Source organism: Hippopotamus amphibius, chromosome 12 (assembly GCF_030028045.1).
Source record: "Hippopotamus amphibius kiboko isolate mHipAmp2 chromosome 12, mHipAmp2.hap2, whole genome shotgun sequence".
NCBI lineage: Eukaryota > Metazoa > Chordata > Mammalia > Artiodactyla > Hippopotamidae > Hippopotamus > Hippopotamus amphibius.
Window position 1 is genome coordinate 90,815,978 of NC_080197.1, and position 13,686 is coordinate 90,829,663.

Here is a 13,686-nt window from a genome sequence, read left to right on the forward strand (position 1 = left end):
CTTAGTTTGCACTTGCCTAATTTAGATGGTACATGGACAGGTGCAGCAGCCACAACTAGGAAAGGACCTGGTGATGAAGGTGTCAGTCCCCTTAGTGAAAAGCATCTGGGTCATTGCACTAAGTAAGCTACCTAGACCAGCAGAGAGTGAAGCAAATCTGCAAAGAGTGGCAGCGGAAGACAATCAGCTCCAATTTTGGCCCCAAGAGCACCTTCAAGGGCTATAGTTAACCCCACCAACTCTTTTCTAGTAAGTTTCTCCAAGAGTAAAGACCCAACAGAATTTTTGAAGAGCTGTTTCTAGAACTTATTATATGTAAATGGATGGACATCCTGGTGCAGAGATCTCCCCATCCAGGACTGAAGCAGTCATTCCGCCAGCTGCTGGTATTGTTGGAGGCTTATAGCTTTCAACCGAATCCTTTGCCACAACCTACGCTTGGTCAAGAGAGCCACCTTACCTTTCTGGTTTCAGTCAAAATGACTGGTCATTGAGGTAGGATATATTCTTCAGAGCTCTATGTAGGAATGGCTGAGGCCCTTATTAGACTGTATCACAGCTCACCTTCTTCCTCTGCCCAGTCCGGCTTCCTGTACTCTTTCCACAGGTGGACCCAAAAGCACTCTCCAATGAAACTTCTGCACCCTAGTCTTCATCTTAAAGTCTATTTCCTAAGGATCTCAATCTATGGTAGGTTCCCTTCCCTGTGCAACTTAAAACTGTTAGGATATTGTACATTGTAAGTTTTAAAATAAATCAAAACTGTTTAAATAACAAAGGGGATTTATTGGCTCACATAACTGGATAGGTACCAGGATTAATTTGACTTGGTGGCTTAATGATGTCAAGAATCCAGTTTTACTCCATTTCTTTGCTCTGCCTTCCAGAGAAGCTACATTATTCTAAAGCTAGCTTTTCTCACAAGAACAGTACCTGCAGTAATTCCAGAGTTTATAGTCTCAGCTCTCTCCATCCAAATGGATAGAGAGTAGGCTTTTACTAGCTTTATTTGAAGAACAAGGAAAAGTTTTTCTCAGGGTCACCAGCTCTTCAAGTTTCACTGACACAAATTGGCCAAAGTCTATGTTTCATAAATACTCACTGTGATAAGAGGGTACAGGATTGCCTGTAATGGCTTAAATAACCAGAGTTCATTGCTGTAATGAACTTAATCCTTGCTTCCACAACTACATGGATGCTACACAAGGTTGGGGGAAGGATGGAAGAGATGTTATGGAGACAAACTCTATTGATTTGCTAGGGCTGCCATAACAAAGTACCACAGACTGGGTGCGTAAACACGAGGAATCTATTTTCTCACAGTTCTGGAGGCTAGAAGTCTGGGATGAAGGGGTGTTTGTTCTGAGGTCTCTCTCCTTGGCTTATAGATAGTTATCTTCTGCCTTCATATGGGCTTCCCTCTATGTGCACACACCTTCTTATACAGACACCAGTCATACTGGATTAGGGCCAACTGTAAAGATCTTACTCGAACCCAATCACCTCTTTAAATACCTTATATACATACCTTTAAATACCATATATTACATTCTGAGGCACTGGGGGTTGGGACTTAAATACATGTGTTTTGGGGGGACACAGTTCAGCCCCTAACACAAAATCAACATTAGCATCCATTACATATTGAAATTACGTTCATCTGCTTGACTGTGGCACTAAATTATAGGTTCTTTAAGGGCAAGGACAATATCTTATGTATCTTTATATCACTAGTGCCTAGCACAGAGCCTTGTACACATTGGGCAGTCAATATAAGATAATAATTGCTTGTTGAGGATTGTGAAGAGTTCATTGTCTTTGGCATGTATGAGATCACTGGTGACTTTTTCCAGGAGCAGTTTCAATGGAGTGGTGGTGATGTGAACCTAACTGCAGTGGATTTAAAAGTGAAAGTTCCAGATTGTACAATATAAAAACTATTCTTATAACAAAAGCCATCATGAGCAAAGGCAAGCGATGATTATGGAAAAAAAATAGTACACACACATATGGAACGCTAAGAGTTAAGAGCTCTAACATAAAAGGGGTTCTATAAAAAGATCAGAAAATGATGAAGACAAAACAACTTAATATAAAAACATACAAAGGCTATGAACACGCCAAAAATATATGAAAAGAAGTCCAACCCCACTGGTAGTCAGGGAAATACTCATTAAGATAACAGTGAGATAGAATTTAATATATATTACACTGACAGAAATTCAAGATTCATACTTTAGTCCTGGCAAGAAATGGAAAAAGAGAGATTCTTCTACCTTTGAGTGGAGTGTGAACTGCAATTTTAATTCTAGAGATAACCTGGTAGTGTGTCACTTAAGACATCTTCTGTCATAAGTAACAAAAAACCCAAGTCAAATCCCCAGTCCTTAAGTTATTTATAGAGTCACAGAACTGAAAGTCTAGTCATAGCTGGATCAAATCTACCTAAGTATTATCATTAGAATCAAGTTTCTTTCTACATCTTAGTTCTGCCTTCCTCTGAGTGGAAGTCATTTTCAGTAAAGGTCTCTCTTCATCAAGAGAGTTAACATTCTTACAGCAACAAATCCAGCAGAGAAGAAAAGTCCTTGATCTAACTCTTACTGGCCTCAAATGAGTCATGTGCCTATCCCTGAACTATAGAATATTACATCTAGTGGAATATTATACCATCATTCACCAAATATAGAAGCCAGTGGATAAGTCAATACCATTTGTAATCCCATAGATTAAGAGAGAAGAGGGACTAATTCTTCTAAAGAAAACTGAGGTGCTGGTACCAGAAGAAGAGATGGATGCTAGGTGGCTGGGGGGCAAATCAAAATGAAACAGTTTCCTCTATTGGCATTATCTATTAAAATAAAAAAAAAGCACGTCTTTTGCCTCAATAATCACACTTTAAGGATTCAATTCAATAGAAAAGTTGCACAGTTTAAAAAGATACATGCGAAGGATACTTACTCCAACACTGTTTATAATGGCACAAAATCTGGACAATCCACATTATCTACCAATAAAGGAATGGCTCCAAAAACAGTACATGAATACTACGTAACATTATGCAGCTACTTAAAAAAATGAGCTAGATGAGTATCCATTGTAAACTGTTGAGTAAAAAAAGGAAGTTGCAGAAAAATACATATGATGATTCATTTTTTGTAAAAACAAAAATCAAAAGCTCTATTTATATGTATTTCTATAACCACTGGAAAAAGTATGGAGAGAAACATTAATCTCTCAACATTGGTTATCTCTAGGACTATCTTTTTCTTTTTATGCCTTTTCTTTATATACTTCTGAATATACTTTATATAGTTCTCTGTTGTTTGAATTGTTAAAATGAATGTTTATCACCTTTAAAAAAGTGAATAGAAAGTGAAATGAGGAAGTGTCTTAAAATGTAAATTATTTTTAGATTTGGAAAGAAGAGATAAATTAATCTACAGTAAAGAAGAAATTGAAAATGTGAAGACAGAGTAACCCATGGAGCAGGCCCTGAAGGGATCTGTTTCAGAGCAGAGTCCCAAATGTACCAAGGCTGATGGCTTCACTGTTCCACAGGGAAATGCAAAAAAAACCAAATAGTGTAGTTCATAAAAATGTAATTTTTTGGTGTTACAAATACATTTCTTTTAGGAAAACATGATGATAAGAGATGTAAGGACTGTTATTTGTCAGAATTAAAAAGTTAGCAGCCCTATGTCAGTTCCCAAACTGTTAGAAATAGTAATGGTCTGTAAATTCCAAAGTCTGGAAAAAATGGATCTACAGCACCAGTAGAAACCTAAGCCTTAATCCAGAGAAGAGACAGTTCTTCCTCTGTGATGGAGGAAAACAAGTGTGTGTGGACATAGATAGTTACAGACAGACTTTGTAGGTATAGGGAAAGAAGTTGAGGAAGTTATTTCCTATAAAGACTGTGATATGGTCTTCTGCTGGGTTCAGGGTTGAGGGGCTCAGTGGGAGTGACTGCAGGGTGAGACTTGACAGGAGCAGTAAAACAGGGGAGGAGGTGCTGTGGAGAATGGGAGACTAACCTGAGAGAAACTGGAGTCTTCAAATTTGGAATAATATCTGACTGTATTTTGTTCAGATTTGCTCTTTCATGAAATTGTCTTTGGTTCTTGTACTCTCTCCCTTATTTGACAACCTCGGCCCCTATCCAGCACTTTGTCTTTATTCCTAGTAGATCATTTATGTTCTTCCTTAGTTTTTATATTTATCTGTACCCACTAAACTGTCTCTGACATACTGTCCATTTATCTATAACCACCTCACAGCACCTTCCAGATAGTAGAGACCCAATTGATTGTTGCTGAAATAAATTAAATTCCACACAGAAGATAATTGGACAATAATGAGTATCATCCTGATTGAAATTCTTCATAGTTCTGAAAACATGAATAAACCAAAGGCTTTTTAAAAAATTAATTAATTAATTTATTGGCTGTGTTGGGTCTTCATTGCTGTACACAGGCTTTCTCTAGTTGTGGCGAGTGGGGGCTACTCTTCATTGTGGTGCATGGGTTACTCATTTTGGTGGCTTCTCTTGTGGAGCACAGGCTCTAGGCGCGTGGGCTTCAGTAGTTGTGGCACATGGGCTCAACAGCTGTGGCTCAAAGGCTCTAGATTGCAGGCTCAGTAGCTGTGGTGCACAGGCTTAGTTGCTCTGCGGCATGTGGGATCTTCCTGGAGCAGGGCTCGGACCTGTGTCCCCTGCATTGGCAGGCGGATTCTTTTCTTTTTTTTTTTTTTTGGCAGGCGGATTCTTAACCACTGCGCCACCTAGGAAGTCCCTAAACCATTGACTTAAAAAAAAAAAAAAATTCCTGTAAACTAACTTAGCATGCATTTTCATTTCTTACAACGATATGGTTTGTCATGTTTACTTGTGAAAGTCTTAAACTGTACATCCTTTGAATTCATACACTTCTGCTATAAAAATGCCACAGAGATCATTAAACTAAAAACTTCCATTGTAATAGATATGGAAACTGAGGACCAGAAAAATTAGACAATTTGTTCAAAACTGCAAAGGTCTTAAGTGACAGAGTCTATATTAGAACCAGGTTTCCCATGCAACCAAGCGTCTTTATACCATGATTACCCCTCTTGATTTGATTTTTATTTTGTATTGAATTCAGAAGAGTTACCTCTGATAAAACTGTCAAAATTGATACACTGATTACCTTTCATTTCTAAAGATGCTACTATAGGTTTCTGTTGCTGCATGACAGGTTTGATATGTTAAGTGCGGGGTAAAGTGCAACAAGGCCATTGGACATTCAGTTGAAGGTTGTTTTATGATGCGTACCATTTGTGTTTTTTATGGTTTATAATAACATCTAAAATTTTGACAGTGATGGTTAGTATATCAATCTTTACTCCTACACTTTATAGTTCATCTTTTATTTATCTAAAACTCAGTTTCTCTTACTATATTGTAAATAAAAAGTACTGAAACAATAGAGTGAATAATAAATCATCATGCAAACATTATTAGGAGAATATTGCCTGTACAGAAATACACATGATCTTTTCCCTGGGGAGGCAAGAGATGGCCTATTACAAACCACCATCCTCTTTTCTATTTGCACATGAAAGTAAAAACCACTAGCACATTAGCACTAAGAGTGTTTTTCTCTTAAAACATGCTCCCATAATACCTAGGAGGCTAACTATAAAAAAGTGAAAATTTTATTATCTGCCAGTGAATAAATACATCAAAAGATGTGTGTTGTTTAGTTTTGTTGAAATGGTATATACTGTTATTTTTAATTTAAAACATAGTTTTCTCTTGGGCAAATGTTATCATTTGACCTTTGATTAATTTTTATAAGAGAACATTTTCCCCAAAACAAATACGTAAAGAGATTTTTACATAAGTTTTTATATATAAGAAGAATGTTGCAGCAGATGTCTCTATCTGGAGTTATACTCCTAGAGGTTGGATTGTCTCGGGTGAGGACGGGCATATAAATGTAACAAAGCTACAATCTCACTTAGTGGGCTCGTAACACTGTTTGCTAATCTGGTTATATTACATAATTCTTTAAACAAAGTTTTCAGTGACTGTCAGTCATCCTTTATCACAGTCTTTATACTGTAGTTATAAACTCCTGTATATCATTATTCCTTCAAATATCCCAAACACAGTAGAGCCCAGATAAATTCCCAAAGCTCGTATCTAAAACTATACATTGTAAAATTCCCAAGGCTTTGAAACAGTAAGAGACAAGGCTGGCTACCATTCACATATTCCTTCGGCAACTATTTACCAGGTTCTTCCTGAGGGACAGGCACCGTGCCAGCAGCGGTTGTTAGGAACGTGTGAAGACGCTGTCCCAGTGCTCACAGTGTGAGCCAGACACTGAGCAGAACAACCGCGCTGCCCAGGATGGGGCTGCAAGAGAAAGGAGGAGGGGGCGCGGCAGCCAGTTTGCTCCGGGCGAGTGCGGAAGGCGGGTACCCAGCTGGCGGGGTGCCGAGGACCTGGGGAGGAAAGTCATCCCAGGCAGGGTTCAGCGTGGCTAGCAGAGCGCAACGCACAGAAAGGCAGGAAGGGGCAGACGACCCGAAACGGTGCGAGCGGCAAGGCTGGATGTGACTGAGACCTGGGCGCGCCAGGTCGGCGGGGTGGCCCGGGGGCCGAGCTCCATCACTCGGGGGGCTGTTGGCTGGGGGCCGCGGGCGGGGGTGCGGAACTGCGAGGACCCGCTGGTAGAAGAGCGGGTGGGGGTGGATGCGCAGGAAGAGCAGTCAGGAGCGTGAAGAAATTGTGCGGAAGAGAAACTACGAGGTGAGAGAGTCAGAGACTTCAGAAAACAGCGTGAAAGGTATTTTGCGGTAAAACAAAAGAGCTGACGACCCGAGGGAGAAGGCATGGACAACAGCGCACACTTTCCGCACCGCAGGCTCCGACATGTTTTTGAACGACTCATCACAGGTCACTCGGTAACCACCAAGCGGCTCCGGATCAAGTTTAATTTTTTTGTCGTGAGAATTAAGACACGGGGGTATGTCTAACTTTACGAGCCACGTGGGAAACCTCTCCCAGGCCTTTTAAAGTCGCCCATCCGGAGGGCAGAGAGAGGCGGGCTTACAAGTTGGGGCCACTTCAGCCTCCCCGCAGAATGTAGTTCAGGAGGGCGATGCTGCTGGGTGAAAACTCAGTCCACCGCCAAACAACGTATCAACACTCTTTTCCATATCAGATTTCCATAAAGATAGGACAGCAACTGCCGCGCCAACCCCCTCCCGTCTCGGTCCCCAGGAGCCTTCTTCATTGTCTTCAGCCCCTCAGCGCTTAACAACCTGCAAAGCAGGGAAGACGCCAGCGCGCCACGCAAGGCGCATGCGCAGAACCCTCTGCGTGGGAGGAGAGCCTGAGAATGTTTCCCAGAAGCCTGAGCCACTCGCTACCTTCCTCCCTCCCTCCCTCCCGCTCGCTCGCAGGCCGCGTGACGTTGACTCCGCCCGTCACGTTCCTCTGTCGCAAACGGTGGTTTGCCAGCGCCCCCCTGCGGTTCGGTCGAGCGCTGCACCCGTGCGCGCAGGGCCTGAGCCTGCGAGGAGGGAAAGCGCGGAGGGTCCCGCCGCCGCCACTGCCGCCGCCGGCGTCACCGTAGCGCGCCGACCTGTGGCGGCGCGGCTGAGCGGAGGGGAGTGGAGTGGGTGGGAGGGAGGGAGAGGGGGGAGGAAGGGCTCGCGCGGAGGGAGGGAGGAGGCCGGACGAGGCGGGGGGAGGGGGAGCAGCGGTGGCGCAAGCCGCGCGGAGCAGCGCAGCCCGGGTCCGCTCCCTGCTCCGCCGCTGCCACCCGCCCCAACCGGCAGAGCCGGCGGCTCCGCGGGCCCCGGAACAGCTCCGAGCGGACGGGGGAGTCCATGTTGGGGAACTTGGCGGCGGCGTGACGGGGACCTAGGGACCTGCAGTGGGGCCGCCGCCGCCGCCGGAGCCCGCGCCTCGACCTCGGCCTGAGGTAAACACGGGCCGCCCCCGGGGGTGGACGCGCGCGGGCAGCTGTCCGGGCGCGGTGGGGGTCACGGGCCGGCGCCGAGCAGGGGAGCGGGCCCGGGGCCACGGGAGGGCCGACAAAGTTTCGGACTCCCGCGCGGCCCAGGCGGCGTCCTGCGCGCGGAGGAAAGTTGGAGCCGCTTCTCGAGGCGGGGGAAGCTGCGGCGGGCAGGGCCCCCCTTCCCATCTCGCCACCCCGCGAGGGCGGCCCGCCACGGCCGCCGCCGCCTCGCTGTCGGTACCCCGTCCCATTTCCTCCTTGTGGCCTAGCCGCCGCCTCCGCCGGCGGAGCCCGTCCCCGCCCCGGGGTCCTGGGGGGAGCGGGTGGAGGCTGGAAGCCCCGCGACAGGGTCACCCCACGTCCGCCTCCTCCCTGCGGGGGAAACGTGTCCCGCGGGCTTCCGGGAGCTCCCCGACCCCCAGCCGCGCCCGCTGGACCTGGGAGACTTTGCTTTTGTCAACAGCGTCCAAGCCCGCTTGTGAAACCAAACTTTACTGCGCCGTGACCTCTCGGAGTGCGCGACTCGGGAAGAGCCGGCGCCTCGAGCACCCGCCTTACCCCATGCCCTGAATTTCAAACTCTTCTCCCACCGCCGATTTTTACACCAGTTTCGGGACTGACAACAAAAGGGCCGGGAGATCTCAACTTAGCTCCATCAGTCGCCCCTCCTCAGATACTAGGAATTCTGAACCATGAAAGACCCATCTCCCAGAGATGGCTGGCCGTCTTGCTACCCCCCTCCCCATTTTGAAAAATTGTTCTAAAAGTAAGCGCCTGACTTAGAGGAGCGGATTAGCATATTTAGATTCGAATGTGGAATTTTAAAGTATCCTCAGAGTATTTCTGTACCGTATTACATACACTGTCTACGAGTTGAGCGTTTTTCATTCATTTTGGATTACATTTTAACATCTTTGTCATACTACTAGTGAACTGAGATTTTTAGGCAAAACTGACCAAAGCATTTTTAATATAATGCTTTGGCTAGTAGATGCTGTTCTTCATTTTTCCCAGTTTGGGAAATTCACTGAATATTGGAAAAAGCACGTTTAATAGATACATATGTTCATTTTAAAAGAGAGGCTAATTCGTGCATATGGCCACTTACTTCAGTGGCAGGATATTGAAGTAAATTCTTAAATAACTGGTGGTTTTTGTGTTTTATTTGTATTAAAATTTTGGTGTGTAATCAGGTCTTTTTCCAGACCATTGCTTGCTCTTTCCTGTTTCTTTGGCAGTTGGCTTAATCATTTCACTTTTTTTTTTTTTTTTTTTTGCTGTTGGCTAAGAGATGCACTAAAAAATTTGTGGGGCTTTTGTTTTTGTTGTTTTAACTTATTGGGCAGTAGAAATGAAATTGTCTTTGGATTTCTTTTGTTTTATACTATGCTATTGAAGATAATACGAATTTACTTTGTATTTTGTTTATGCAATATGAAGGTTTTTTTTTTAAATTAGCAATTCTTATTGTAACTGCATTTTTTTCGGTATAATGTTTTTTGGTGCTTGCAAGTATGTTAATCATTCCGTTTTACATTCAGATAGTGACCTTTTTGCCGACTATTTTGAGTACATCTTAAGATTTTGGCAGGGTAAGATTTGGATGTCTGCTTACTTTAAGTGTACTCATGTTGTAAAGACGTTCTTCACTCTGTTAAAGGGGAAGAGACCTGCGGAAGAAAATGGAAAATTGTTCTTAAATATACTGCCTGAAACATGTCATGGAGAAATTTTTAAGGGGAATTTTTTTGTATGCGAAGGTAACGCATACAAAACAAAATTTTTTTGGCGTTGGTAATGGGGTCCATGGGTTAAGGTTGAAACTTTTTAGGGGTCACTCAGCTTCCCCATAATCCTTTGGGCAATAACCAACACTAGGCGATTTTCTTGAAAAATTGTGCTTTTAATCAGAGATAGGATGACTCGGTGCTGTTACATGATGTTGTTGATTCATCATTAGCATCTTTTAGTGAAAAGAGAGTGCACTATACTTACTACTCAGGTACCTAATACGGAACTTTTTTTTTTTTTTTAGTTTTATCAGCAGGAAATAGTTATAAAACCTAACTAAGAAGAGTGGCAGGCATAAAAGTAATAGAATCAGCCCTAGAATAATTTTCATTGTAACTTCGTTTTAGTAAGCTCTGCCATCATTTACCCTTGTCTTTTAGTGATGTAAATTGGATCTTGACTTACCTTGCTCAGTGAAATAATCTTAATTATATCCTCTGTCCCAAAGAGTAAGTTAATAACTTTGTATCTTATCTTGCATCTGAGTGGTGATAACTTTTAGTAGCACTGAGTAGAGCCTAGAGTTAAAATACCCTGTATCATTTTATTACTGTTCCCAAGACTCATCTTTGCATTGTTGTGGTCCTCGCTTTTCTTAAAGTTGTGGCTTTGTAAGTCCTAGTACTTAAGCACATAAAGGTTCAATATAAAATGTAAAAACAACACTGTCATCTCTCACAATATAACATCCTAAAAAGTTTCACTTATGACTTCTGTTCACCTACGGTCTTTAATACTCAACAGCCAGAGTGATACTGCTAAAATATTATCAGATCATGTCACTTCTCTTCTCAGATGGCTTCTCTTCTCAGTCATAGTAAAATCCATAATCGTTATTATGGTCTACCAGACTCTGAGTCTTTTGAGTCTTCTTCCCCTCTGACTTCATTACTTCATTCTTTCTCTAGCCACACTTCTACTCTGCTACTAAGGTTTTCTTTGACTTCAGTGTAAAACAGTAGGCCCTCTTCCCACATTTCTTAGCCCTTTTTAAGCCAGATTTTTCTCCATAGCACTTAACACTTTCCAAGATACTGTATAATTTACTAACTTAAGTTTATTAAATTTTTTTCTTTCCTCAAATGCAAGTTCTGTGGGAAGGAGGTTTGTCAGTTTGGGTCACTGTTTTGTCCCCAAACACTGAAAAATGTCTGACACGTAGTAGGTACTTACATCTTTAATGAATTAACATGCTTTCAGCTAGAAACATGAAAACATTAAAAATGTAATTGTGGTTTGAAACTTGAGACTATGCAAGTCTCATTCTTTTGCATAAAATGCTAAGTTACTTATATCCATGGATTATGATCAATTCAGTTTAAAGGAGAGTATGACAGAATGTGACCTTGAAACTGATTTGTTGGAGTATAGAAGGAACTAAGAATGCTTAGCTAAGGGTAGAGTGGTATAGTAACTACCTTACTCTTGAAAATATTGTCATTTAGAAGTCAGGCTAGTCTTATTTTTGGTAGTTCCAAAAAGCAGAACTAAAATTTTGGTGTTGCGTACTGAAAGGGAGGAGAGGCAGCAAGAATGGATGTGGGAAAATCAGTTGTCTTTTGCAGTAGCCATCCAGAAAAGATGAAGATGCTTGAATTAGGATGAGAATTGTGGAGAAGGGCAAAAGTGCAATCATCAGGCCTCAGTTGATGGATTGAAGGTGAGGGAGAGAGAAATTTCAGAGATGACTCCTGAGTTAAATGGCTGAGTTGATGGTGGTACCAAATAAGGACCAGGGTTCTTTTGATTATGATGTAGTGGGTTTGAAGTACCTTGTAGCTTTCAGAGGGAAGTTTCTGTAGGCAATTAGATATTTGGTTCAGGGGAGAGATATGGGCTAGAAATAGAAAATTGAAGTCACTTATGTAGGCAGTTGAAACTATAGGTGGAATTACTTAGGAAAGGGAATATAACTTGGGAAAAAGAGATGCTAAAATGGAATCACAGCGGCCTCTAACATTAAAAAAAGAAAAAGAAAAAAGGAAAAAAGAAGTTTGCTGAAGGAATGTGAGCTCCCAGAGAATACTGTGAAGGTCAGAGAGGTGGGAGGTGAGTGTTGTAGTACAGAAACCAAAGGAAGAGACTGTTTGTTTCAAGGGGAGAGTAGTCAATAGGGTCAAGTAATGATGAGAGTTGAGGAAGGTGAGAGCTAAAAGATTTTTCTTTGGGGAATTCCCTGGTGGTCCAGTGGTTAGCACTCTGCGCTCTCACTGCTAAGGGCCCAGGTTTGATCCCTGGTTGGGGAACTAAAATCCCACAAGCTGCGTGGCGTGGCCAAAAAAAAAAAAAGATTTTTCTTTGTGTTTAACAACATGGAGCTCATTGGCCTTTTGAACAAGCAGGATAGTAAGCTTATTTTTAAACCGATGCTCCTGTAATTGCTTAACTAGATCTAAAAGTATTGAGATCAAAGATTAAGAAATTATTTACTCACGTTGCAGAAGAGATGCAATGTTTATCAAATATTTACTGTGCCAAACACCCTGTTCTAGACATTTTGCATGAATTTTCATTTGATCTTTTCAGCAGCCTTGCAGTGTTGGGTGTATTAAACCATTTTACAGAAAGGCGTCCGAAGCTCTGGAGAAGTTAAGAAGTCAAATCATCAAATGACTTGCTAAGTGTCAGAGCACTTGCTAAGAGTCTGTACCCAAGTCCATCTGACTCTTTGCCCTTTAGTCGTTATGTCATTGGAGCTCCCAAACTGTGCATCAGTGTTGTCTAGTAGTAGACCTTCCTGTGATGATGGAAGTGTTCTCTATCTCTGCTGCGCAATACAGTAGCTGATAGTAACTGTAGTAGATAGTGGCTGTTGAACACTTGAAATGTGGCCAGTGTGCTCAGGGAACAGAATAGTGGTACTGTATTGAACAGTACAGATATGCATCAAAAGAATCTCATAAAAATAAGGTAGAGTCTTTTCTTATAATAAGAAGAGTTGGAAACACATTCCTTGTTTGAAAGGAGTACTGTTTTGCTTATATTCTAGTTTTAGATGCCGTAAATGAATATTATAAGTAATATTTTTCTTTTTCTCTTTTTTTTAACAATCTCAAACTTTCAGGAAAGTTCCAAGTGCAATGCAAAGAGCTTCCCCCCCAAACTATTTGAGAGTAAGTTGCAGGTGCGGTTTCATCACCCCAAACAAGGACGAGGACTTTCTGTCTTTACATAAACAATATTGAAATTAGGAAATTAACATTGCTATATTACTACCATCTAACCCTCAAACCTCATCCAAGTTTTGCCAGTTTTCACAGAAATTTCCTCTGTAACAAAATGATCCAGTTCAGAATTCTGTGTTGCATTCATTTACTTGTAATGTCTTTTTACACTCCTTCAGTCTGGGACAATTCCTCAGTCTTTTATTGAATTTCATGACCTTAACACTTGAAAAGATCACAGGTTAGTTTTGTTGTAAAATTTCTCTCAATTTGGATTTGCCTGATATTTCCTTGTGATTCAGATTGTGCATTTTTTGGGTAGGAGTATCACAGTGATGGTACTGTGTTCTCATGGCATTCTATCAAATGGCATACAGTTTCTGTTTGTGCCCTTACTAATGATGTGCACTTTGATCACTTAGTTAGGGTGAAGCCTCCCAAACTTCTTCACTGGAAGGTTTTTTTCCCCCATCTAAGTACTTTGTGGGGAAGTATTTTGAAAATATATTAAGCCCATTCCTTATCAGACTTCTTTGTTGATTCTCAAATTGTCCCAGCTTTGGCCAGTGAAAGCTCCTCCAGGCTAGTTTCTATGTTCTTTTGACTTGCTTTGAGCGCTCCCTTACTTTTTTTGACACAAGAAAATGTTCCAGGCTCACCTTAAACTTTCCTTGCCACAGCCCTGGAAACAAACAATCAATTGCTCCAAGGACTGG

General features: G+C 42.2%; 1 protein-coding gene across 6 annotated transcripts in view; it reads left to right on the top strand.

The window, feature by feature from the left end:
* Positions 1–7,701: 7,701 nt before the first annotated feature.
* Positions 7,702–13,686, top strand: part of SCAF11 (SR-related CTD associated factor 11) — a 66,253-nt gene continuing 60,268 nt past the window's right edge. For all 6 annotated transcript variants that reach the window (XM_057700984.1, XM_057700986.1, XM_057700985.1 and 3 more), the window contains exon 1: positions 7,702–7,979. The gene's annotated coding sequence lies outside the window, so the exon portion shown is untranslated. The remainder of the gene's footprint in view (positions 7,980–13,686) is intronic.